This window comes from Pinus tabuliformis, chromosome 5_1 (assembly GCF_031772625.1).
Source record: "Pinus tabuliformis cultivar Carrire ecotype Pingquan chromosome 5_1, CPIR1, whole genome shotgun sequence".
Taxonomy (NCBI): domain Eukaryota; kingdom Viridiplantae; phylum Streptophyta; class Pinopsida; order Pinales; family Pinaceae; genus Pinus; species Pinus tabuliformis.
The window spans coordinates 738,069,912-738,080,720 of record NC_142305.1 but is presented as its reverse complement, the minus strand read 5'-3'; the positions used below and the strand labels follow the sequence as shown (position 1 = coordinate 738,080,720).

The following is a 10,809-nucleotide window of genomic DNA, read 5'->3' as shown; positions in this document are numbered from 1 at the left end:
AGAATATGTTTTTGTCGGCCTATCTGAGCAGTGTATATTTAATATTATTATTGAGATACTCAGTACAAATGATTATATGGAAGAATTTTCTTAACAGTTCTTCTTAAGAGATAAGTACTCTTAAGTTTCTAGAACTCCACTGTGGGTTTCATTTTGATGTGTTTGTTTATTTTTTAAAAGTAAAAGTGTATAGAGAACTTCAACAAGAATATAAAATAAGAACATTGTTAAAGAATATGAAATAAGAACATTGTTAAAGATTTGTATAAGGAAATAAAAATAGAGCTAATATTTTGGAATTAGTTAGTTCCACTAGGTAAGGGTAAGAGAAAACCCTTGGTGGAACAATCCAAATTTCTCATAAATAGGTACCTAAATCTAGGTGCATATGAGCGTCTGAAGCAAGCCCCGTAGAAAGAACAGGTTCCGCCTAAATTCTCGAATATTTGAGTAAAATAGTTAGAGTGGTAAGTAATACATAAGGAGGCACTGCTAAAGGGAAGAGCAATACTTATAGCTAGTTCTTTCACTAATCTGTAAAATGCGTTAAAAAATTACTAATTTCAGGACCGGGCAAACCCTTCAACAAATAAAGAATGTATTAAGGACTTTGTTAAAGGAATTTGGGGCGTGAAGGGTAGTCCCGACAGGTCAGCTAGAGTCGATCATCAAGAGTAGTGAAAAAAGTGTTATTTCTCCGGAAATCTTTTAAGTGTGTTGGGTGAAATGTAGGGTACACAATCTCACTGAATAGGTTAGGTTACCCTTACGAGCTGGGGCTCTGGGAACCCTATCCGATGAATGACTGCAAGAGAGACAGTTGTACTGCCCCTTGAATGATCATCGACAAGACCTTCACCATCTCGAAGGTTCTTTGGAGCTGGGGAGTTACAACTCACCCTTTAATTCATTAAGTCGCGGAGGATACAAACTATAAAACTCCCACGTATGCCGCCAAAGCCTAATAGTTATTCTAAAGTGTAAATGAACCCCAAACTTAACGGTGTAATATTAAGTCGGTTTACAAGGGAGATAAGGTTAATACAAAGAACGTCGCTGGAAACTAATATTGACCTCTACGAGTGTTGAAAAATTACCCAATTAGGTGTGATAAGACAGCCCTGCAAACCTTAGCGAGCAAGGTATATTATTAGGATTCAAGTTGTATAAGTAAAAGAAAAAGAATGATTTACCTTGTGAATTATAATAAATTACATTTTAATTTTCTTTTATAGGTCAAACAATGTGTATGATGAAGAAGTGTTACAATTACATCATGGAATGCTAATGACATTATTAAGTAATTTCTAATTTAGTTTTTTAAATTATATAATCAAATAGCAAAAACAAAACATTATTATATAATCAATGTCACTTTAACATAAAATTTATCCCAAAAAATTAACAAATGAAAAATTGATTAATATTTTATATTATCATAAATTTACATTATTTTTTAATATAAATTATTTAAAAGAGATTTAATAATTTTCCAAATTTATTTTGGACAACAAATATTCCTCGATAATATATATATATATATTTATTGATCCATTGTTTATCACACTTGAAAATGAAGTTTAAAACTCTGGCCAATAATTTCTAAATTTAAAAAATATATCTATAAACTTAATAAATTTTAATTTAGCAATATTAAAATTATTAACTATAAAAACAATATATATACGAATGTGGCTATTGAACTCAATGTCATAGTGAAAGTCAACATCAATCCAAATAATAACACAAAATAACGAACTCGATGTCCAAGTGACGGTCAACATCAATGCAAATAATAACACAAAATAGAACCAGCATTTAGTCTTTTTTTTTAACAATATATTATTAAGAAGTTTTTTAAATAAACTTACCATGAAAATACGATTCAACGTAACCCACGAGAATAGCAAAGGAACAGGGTTCTCTCACCCCGAAAATCATTCTAGGGTCCTCCGTATTATGATTATTATTATTCACTATTTTTATTATTAGCGGAGATATCCGATCTTGAGTGAGATATCAGATGGGCACTTGATCGATAAGGATTTTGGTTATCTGGCTTTTCATCTCCTCGTTGGAATAGGAAAAACCGTCTCATACGTTGGAATAGGAAATTCTTAGTCATACGTTAAAATAATATACCTGGAAATCCTTTGAGTCGTCGACCAGTATGCCCGTCAATTCCACAAGCTCATGGATCTTGGATGGAAGGAATATTTGCTCCAGAATGTTGTCAGGTACAAGTTGCCCCATTAACATAAGCGAATACAAATTTAGTATACACATTCCAGTGCTGGGTTTGCCATTCTTCATGTAATCGTCAAAGGTAGGGACATGTCGAGCTGCCATCCATTTGGATTCTTGCATATACCCTTCAAGGTATCGTTCCCACTGAGCAGCCAATCAGTGAACACACGAATAAGTTAAGAAGAATATTACAAATTCATTAAGAATATTAATAGTAATTTCTCTGCAAAATGTTTTAGTTGTTTTTTTGTATCTTCGTAAATACATACGCCTGCTTTTCGTATGTAGGCTGACATATCCCGTTCTTGCATTTTAGCAACTTCAGCATTCAATTCATTGGATGTGTTGAAGAAGAATTCTAGAGTAATCTTTATGTAGTCTGGAAGACGGTCTTGTAATGAAAGATCCCATCTGTAAATGCCATAAACAAAAGAATAAAACACAAACTCAAAATTGTCGAAGTATATGCCCAAAAAAAACAAAAACCTTTCCCAAATTTTCCTTTAGTAATATTTTAGATCAAAAGCTGCGCAACCTGTAACTACAATAATTGCTGTTGATAACTTATAATTTATGGCCTACTCCCTTAACAATATGTTTTCTGTGATATAGTTTAGGGGTATTCTTGACCAGTCGGGCAAACACAACAATCAATGTTCAGAAACTATTACAAAATAAAGCCCTTGATGTTTTTGTATTGGATTTGAATATACTAAGAAACTACTAATAAATGGATTGCCTATTTCTCCAAGAGAGTTTCTACAATTTTAACTTAAACTCACCGTTTGACAGCTTCTGTGAAGATTTTTAGTTGTTCCAACGTTCCGCGAGTATCATAGAGATCATCTAGGACAGTCATCAGTGTCGCAATTTTTGGGAAGGCAATTCTGCTGCTTGAAAACTACGGTTCGAACGTGCCTATAACCATCCAAAAGTAATATTCCACGTGCCGCTTCCTATAGAAATTGTGCTGCGCTATATCCGATTGTGACGGCCACCACCTGTGCACATAATACATAATACACATGAACGCAGACCTACAAATTGGGTATTTTAATTTGATTGCAGATTCTTGGAATTGGGCATTTTTATGTACATTGCGCATTCCTGGAAGATATCAAATTATATCAACAATTCTCAATATATCGAATCTCTAGCTACCACCTTGAAACCAGCTGTAACTCTCTCTAATGTGCGGATTGCAGAATATTGAATTCCAATTTCGCCAACTCTAAAACCTTTTTGTTCGTAGTTGACCTGAAAAAAGTAGGTGAACAAGCGATTGAGCATTCTTAGTAATTAGTGATTGAAGTTGAGAACTAATTACAGAAGTATTAACAAGGTGATTACTTCAGCCATGAATCGTTTTGTCCAAATATTTCGATGAAGCTCCCAGCCTCCCATCTCGGCATACTGCAGTGCGAAGGAAAATCCAGGGCATACCTCACTTGGAAAACAGTAATCATATCAAATCAAGGTTTCGAGTATGCCGACTATAAATTCAAGAATACAGTACACGATCACGTGACAAGACTCAAACTGGTTACCTCTATTAAAAGGCTTTCACCTATTTCCTTGATATCCACTGTCGTCAAAAGTTGGTTTAGATATTCTGTTGCGAATGCCTTTGCCTCGTCCATCACCTTTTCTCCCGGAAATGAAATTTCTGAAGCCCTAAGTAACGTCAACATGCATCTTACTTCTTCTTCTTCAACAGTGGAACCGTGGAAGAACAGCCCATTTTCGTTCTTGAAATCCTCCAAGACAGCTTTTAAAGGCAAGACATAATTATAAAACGTGTGTCACTTTATTATGCTTTTACAAAATATTAAAACTCCCCTAATAAGAAATCAACAGTTGCAGGTATCACCTGAGGATACGTTATATCGATGGAGTCGCAGAGCCCGAAATCCCAAGGCTGTAGCATTGAGATCTTTGGTGAGGGAATCTCTTGATCCAACACCGATGCCTTCCAGCTCGTTCCAAAATCTGCTCCCAACAGCGGAGATCTTTGGTGAGGGAATCTCTTGATCCAACACCTGTTAAATTGTAATTTCAACAGCGCAGGGTGGTTTTCGGAAAACCACTGTGGTCTCCCCGCACCACCTTTCGCCGAAAGCGGTTTCCATAGCGAGGGTGCCGCCGCAATCAGGGTGCGCCACGCGTCCCATGTATGAGTGCCGAAACCGCCCTCTCCCCGGCCGCTAAAGGTCGTGTTGGTTGCGGAAGAGTGGTGTGCGAATTGCGTTGGATCGGGTCTGCAGGCTCAGATCTCCGCGAAGCTGCGCGGAGTTTAACGACCGGGCCCGACGAATGAGGTGGCGACACGTGGCACTGAAGTGACGTTAGCCGACCCCGCCCGCGTCAAAATGAATTTTTTTTTGTGTCGTTTTGTGGTTGACCGCCGTGGAGGAAACGACATGGTTTTAATGCTTCTACGTAGAATTAGGTGGCGGCTTTTAATGTGGTAATGGGCATACGTCCCATATGTTATTTTTTATATATGTTTTTACGTAGAATTTGGTGAGGCCATTTAATATGGTTATGGGCCACATTTTTTTATATGTTTTTATATATGGCTATGTAAGCCCGTGTGTGGCAATGGTTATGTAGTCTTTCTTTTGTTGTGTATTGTGACTGCGGCAGCGCATAGTGGTGTGGGTTAGTTTTTTTTGTTTGTTTTAAACGCACAGCAGTGCGAGAGCTCATGGATTTGTAATGAACGCACAGCAGTGCGAGAGCTCATTGGAATGAATAGAACGCACAGCAGTGTGAAAAGAATTTGAAAACAGGGATGTATTGTATTGCTTGCTCATCGCAAAAGCAAGAGATAGCATGAGATTGGTTTTGTAATACCCACAGCAGTGGAAGACCAGAAGTGAGAGAGAGACAGAGTCTCTCCAGTGAATCCCTCTCTGCGCAGAGGATGAAGTTTGTAACATTTTTTTTTAAGCAATAGAAAGTGTTTTTTTTATGCTGTTGTAATGGACTGTTATGAGTACATTTGTTTTTAATAGCTTCGCTGTGCAAAGGTCCTGGAAGAAATGGAACAAAGCATTGGCTCTGTGGTATTTGCTTGATTGGTTTTGGTATTTTCCCATTAAAAAATTCCCAACAGTGGTATCAGAGCCAGGTTCAAGCTCTTTGAAGACTCAAAGAAGCTGAAGGAAGGTGTTGTTGCAGCAGTCAAACCTCTCCAGCAGTGTGAAGCCTCAGCGAAAAGGATTAAGGTATTCCTCAAGCTTTCCTTTCTGTTACTGTTGAAGAAACAGTCAGTGATTTAAAAAAACACAGTCAAGTATTTAAAGCCTAGATAAGAATGGCGAGGTCAAAGAAGAAAGCCTCCAAGCCTGCTAAAAATGTGTCTCCCTCCTCTACTAAAATAGAAGGCAATCCATTTGAATACATTTTATTTGAAACCCCAAAGTTTGATGGAAACTTTGATGTATGGGAAATAATGATGAGGGCTTTCCTAATGTCTGAGGGGATTGAAGTCTGGGAGTCAGTGATTGATGACAGCAAGATGGATAAAGAATCCATGGAGTATGATGCACAAGCAACAAAGACTATCTTGGATGGACTCCCTGATTCAGTAAAGAAGAATCTAGGAAAATATACATCAGCAAAGGATATATGGGACAGACTGCATGACCTTCATGCAAAGGGAGCACTGACCATGACAATGAGTCAAGAAGAACCCATCATAGAAGCTGAGAATGAAAAGCTTGACCTCATCAAGCTTCAAGTAAAAGAAAGGAATGAAGAACTTGCCAAGCTTAAGAAGGAGCTTGACCAATGCAAGAAGAAACATCATGAAGAAGTCATATCCATGACAAATCAGCTGAATAGTGCAAAGAAGCAGGCAGATGTCTTGACAAGTGAACTTGAACAAAGACACAAGAGAGTGAACAAACTTGTAGAAGAGATTGGACAGTACAAGGTAGAGGTCTCCTCCCTTAAGTCCGAACTACAAGAAGCCAGGAAGCAGGCACAAGGAGCTGAAAAGAAAATGAAGAGCAGTCAAGCAAAAGATGAAGAAATCTCCAAAATAAAGACAGATATTATCTCCTTCAAAATAGCAGCAGCTGAAGCTAGTCGTAGCAAGGAAGAAACTGAGGAACGACTAGCAAAGAAAAATAATGAATGTGAAAAGTTAGAAGAAGAGATTGTCCTCCTCAGGAAGAAGGTTGAAGGGATGAACAAGATCATGAAGAGCTCTCAAGCTTTGGATGACATGCTCAGCTATCACAGATCTCCATCTGATAAATCAGGACTTGGGTATGTAGGTGAACCCTCAAACAAGCATGAGGATGCTTTAAGCAAAGGAGATGTGAAAAAGCCACAAAAAAGGTGTGTTGCTCCTAGTTCCAGCAAAGGCAAGGAGAAAAATGAAGGCAGCAATAGAAGAAATCCTGCTTCAAGCAGAAAACCAGCTCCAAGAAGAAAGGTAGCTGATGTCAAAGAGGCAAGAGGCAATGGTTATCATCAAAGGATCTCAAGGCAGCAAGGCTTCAGAAGTACATCAAGAAAACCTCCATCTCCCAGGTACCAAAGTTCATTTTTTGGTTATTGTTATGCTTGTTCAAACTTTGGTCATATGGCAAAAGACTGTAGAGCATTTCATGGAGATAGATGTTGTGGTCCCCGACAATCTCCAAGAAATAATTTCACAAGAAGAAATCATGAAATGTCATTCATGAAAAATGTAGAATGTTTTAAGTGTCATAACATTGGGCATATGGCACGAGATTGTAACTTAACATGGGATCTTACGCAAGCTAGACCCATGCAAAAGAAGAAAGTTACACAAGTATGGAGAAGGAAGGAAAGGCAATCTGAAAACCCCTTGAACTCCCCAGTGGATCTAAATTTGTTTTAAGAAGAGTCTGCCAAAAGAAGACAAGCACACATTAAAGGGGAGCTTGTAATTTTTACTTGCTGAACTGTATTAACAGTCATTCTTTGATGAAGACCTTTTATAAGGGAAAAATATGAAGTTAAATCTGCCATAAAAGCAGAGAAGAAAAAGGGGAAGCGCTCAAATGTGAAGTGCAGCAGCGCAATAAGAAAAGCATGCAAAGCATGGAGACCCTCACAGCAGTGGGAAGATAGAACATAAAACAGCAGTTTGAAATTTTTTTATGGAGCACATGCATTGAAATGCATAGCAATGGAAGGTAGTTTCCTTCTATGTAATGTGAGAGATCATACTCACAGCAGAGAGAGTATAATACACAGCAGATGGAAATGTTTTGTATTGGGAATGAAAATGCAAAGCAGTGAGAAGAAAATGAGAAGAAGGCAAAACGCAGCAAAGCGTAAACGCCCAGTGGCTGAGAATGCAATGAAATTTTTTTTACACAGCAGTTAAAAATGTAATATTTTTTTTTGTATGCAATGCAACATGCACAGAAATGCCTAAAGAAAAACAGGGACAACAGATTTTTAATGCACATGGGTGAATGAGAATGTGTGTGGCAGCAGAAAATCGAAAGGAATTGCACAACAGTGCATTATGAAAATAAAAAAAATGAAGATGAAGATTGTGTGAAGCAAAGGTGTAAAAAGGAACAGGGGCAGCCCGTGTTAACAGGAGTTAGTGTATGGGCACACAGCAGTATGATGAAACAAAAGGCAGCCACAGTGCAAATTGCAGAGGCAACGCAGCAGCAAATAAAAACCCAGGGATGACAGTCTATGGTTATGGGTATGGACAGCAGTGAATATGAAAAATGCAGCAGCATGAAGTTTTTGTTGAAGAAATGAAAGGTAATGGACAGCAGCACATGTAAAAGAAATTTTTTTTCTTTACAGCAGTATATGTAACTGTAATGAATGTGTTGTTCATTGAATTGAAATGCAATATATGCAACAACAGTGAATGTAAGAAATATTTACACACAGCAGTGTAAATTTGTAAGTTGGGACAGTGTAATTGTTCTATAAAAGACAGAGTATTTTGTCTTTGAAAAGTGCACAAGCAGTGCAAGCGTAGACACAGCAGTGTGGGGTAGACGCAGCAAAGAAGATGGCACAACAGTGCAGCAGAGAATATGCAGCAGCATAAAAGAACATTGTAATGAGTTTGCACACACAGCAGTGCAATGATTGTTTGTTTTGGAACTGCATTTGAAGCAGTCATTTGGTGAATCCCTCTATCAAGAGGATGATGCTTTTCAGCATAGCCATTGGTGAATCCCTCTATCAAGAGGAAGATGCTCTTTAGCATAGTTTGGTAAATCCCTCTGTTAAGAGGAAGATGTTTTTTTATAACAGGTGAATCCCTCTGTCATGAGGAAGGTGCTCTTAAGCACAGTCACATGGTGAATCCCTCTGTCATGAGGAAGGTGCTCTTAAGCACAGTTTCAGGTTAATCCCTCTATTAAGAGGAAGACAACTTTGTTTGTTTGTGAACTGAATCAGAAGCAGTTGGTGAATCCCTCTATGTGAAGAAGATATCTTTGTAACAGCAGTACTGAGGAATCCCTCTACGAGAGGAAGTGTTTGGGTATGTCCTAATGCCCAGCAGTTGAAATTAAAGGGGAGTGTTAAATTGTAATTTCAACAGCAGAGGGTGGTTTTCGGAAAACCACCGTGGTCTCCCCGCACCACCTTTCGCTGAAAGCGGTTTCCGTAGCGAGGGTGCCGCCGCAATCAGGGCGTGCCACGCGTCCCATGTACGAGCGCCGAAACCGCCCTCTCCCCGGCCGCTAAAGGTCGTGCTGGTTGCGGAAGAGTGGTGTGCGAATTGCGTTGGATCGGGTCTGCAGGCTCAGATCTCCGCGAAGCTGCGCAGAGTTTAACGACCGGGCCCGACGAATGAGGTGGCGACATGTGGCACTGAAGTGACGTCAGCCGACCCCGCCCGCGTCAAAATGAAATTTTTTTTGTGTCGTTTTGTGGTTGACCGCCGTGGAGGAAACGACATGATTTTAATGCTTCTACGTAGAATTAGGTGGCGGCTTTTAATGTGGTAATGGGCATACGTCCCATATGTTATTTTTTATATATGTTTTTACGTAGAATTTGGTGAGGCCATTTAATATGGTTATGGGCCACATTTTTTTATATGTTTTTATATATGGCTATGTAAGCCCGTGTGTGGCAATGGTTATGTAGTCTTTCTTTTGTTGTGTATTGTGACTGCGGCAGCGCATAGTGGTGTGGGTTAGTTTTTTTTTGTTTGTTTTAAACGCACAGCAGTGCGAGAGCTCATGGATTTGTAATGAACGCACAGCAGTGCGAGATATCATTGGAATGAATAGAACGCACAACAGTGCGAAAAGAATTTGAAAACAGGGATGTATTGTATTGCTTGCTCATCGCAAAAGCAAGAGATAGCATGAGATTGGTTTTGTAATACCCACAGCAGTGGAAGACCAGAAGTGAGAGAGAGACAGAGTCTCTCCAGTGAATCCCTCTCTGCGCAGAGGATGAAGTTTGTAACATTTTTTTTTAAGCAATAGAAAGTGTTTTTTTTATGCTGTTGTAATGGACTGTTATGAGTACATTTGTTTTTAATAGCTTCGCTGTGCAAAGGTCCTGGAAGAAATGGAACAGAGCATTGGCTCTGTGGTATTTGCTTGATTGGTTTTGGTATTTTCCCATTAAAAAATTCCCAACAACACCGATGCCTTCCAGCTCGTTCCAAAATCTGCTCACAACAGCGGATGACGATTAGCAAAAAGGGTATGCAGAACCATGTTTTACATTCTAAAAAAGAGTGTAAACAGTGTATCAAGGGTATGCAGAAATATTTGAGATGAGTGTAAACATTTAACCTGTACACGTAATCAAGAGCAGTTTGTATTTCATGGTGAAAGTGCCGATCAATTCTAGATATTCAAAAATGTCAACCATCTGGAGACGTTTGATTAAATCATCGTTGCCATCTCTCATCTCACTCAAAAGTAAATGTTTCACTTCTTCAATCATCTTTTCACAGCGTTCATGACATTCAGGTGCCTGATTACCATGCAATGCCATACATTTTGAAAAACAAATTATACAAAATAAAGAAGAGATTATAAAAGATAGATTTTTCGTCACTGATTGAGATAATTTATTGACATTCAGTTACCTCATAAGGCGACTTAAGAGATTGTATGAAATAGTCGTCCCACAGATTTCCATGATGATGAGTGTTGATGGAGGATCCGTTCACCTCGGCAGATAGTGGTGCCCCTATAGAAATTTGAGCCATTACTTCACCTAATCCAATCTTGTATCTGTTAATACAAGTCTTAGCCGTTCGATTGAAGTGATAAGAGAACAATCTCTTTTATAGGCCTGGATCGCTAGCTGGGCGAAGGTGAAGCAAACAAATGAGAACAAACTTTTTATAGCCCTGGATGGCTGGATGGGCGAGAGTGAAGGTAACGAAAATCACGTCATATAATGTATTGAGCAGTAAGTCAATGTTTTCCATTTTTTATAATAACAAATCAATCATTAACCTAGTATAAATGTATAAATTAATACATTGAATTTAATATTTAACTAACCTATAACAATTAAGTTAATATTTTGTGCTTAATATTTTAACTTATATTTTTTTTGGCT

General features: G+C 38.4%; 1 pseudogene across 1 annotated transcript; it reads right to left on the bottom strand.

The window, feature by feature from the left end:
• Nucleotides 1–2,121: 2,121 nt before the first annotated feature.
• LOC149167058 (longifolene synthase-like) lies at nucleotides 2,122–10,538 on the bottom strand (annotated as a pseudogene). Its single transcript, XR_016260148.1, has 9 exons — nucleotides 10,328–10,538; nucleotides 10,029–10,212; nucleotides 4,118–4,236; nucleotides 3,788–4,015; nucleotides 3,598–3,694; nucleotides 3,412–3,504; nucleotides 3,030–3,248; nucleotides 2,517–2,658; nucleotides 2,122–2,391 (listed from the first exon to the last, which is right to left on the bottom strand). The product of XR_016260148.1 is annotated as a longifolene synthase-like (transcript).
• Nucleotides 10,539–10,809: the final 271 nt, after the last annotated feature.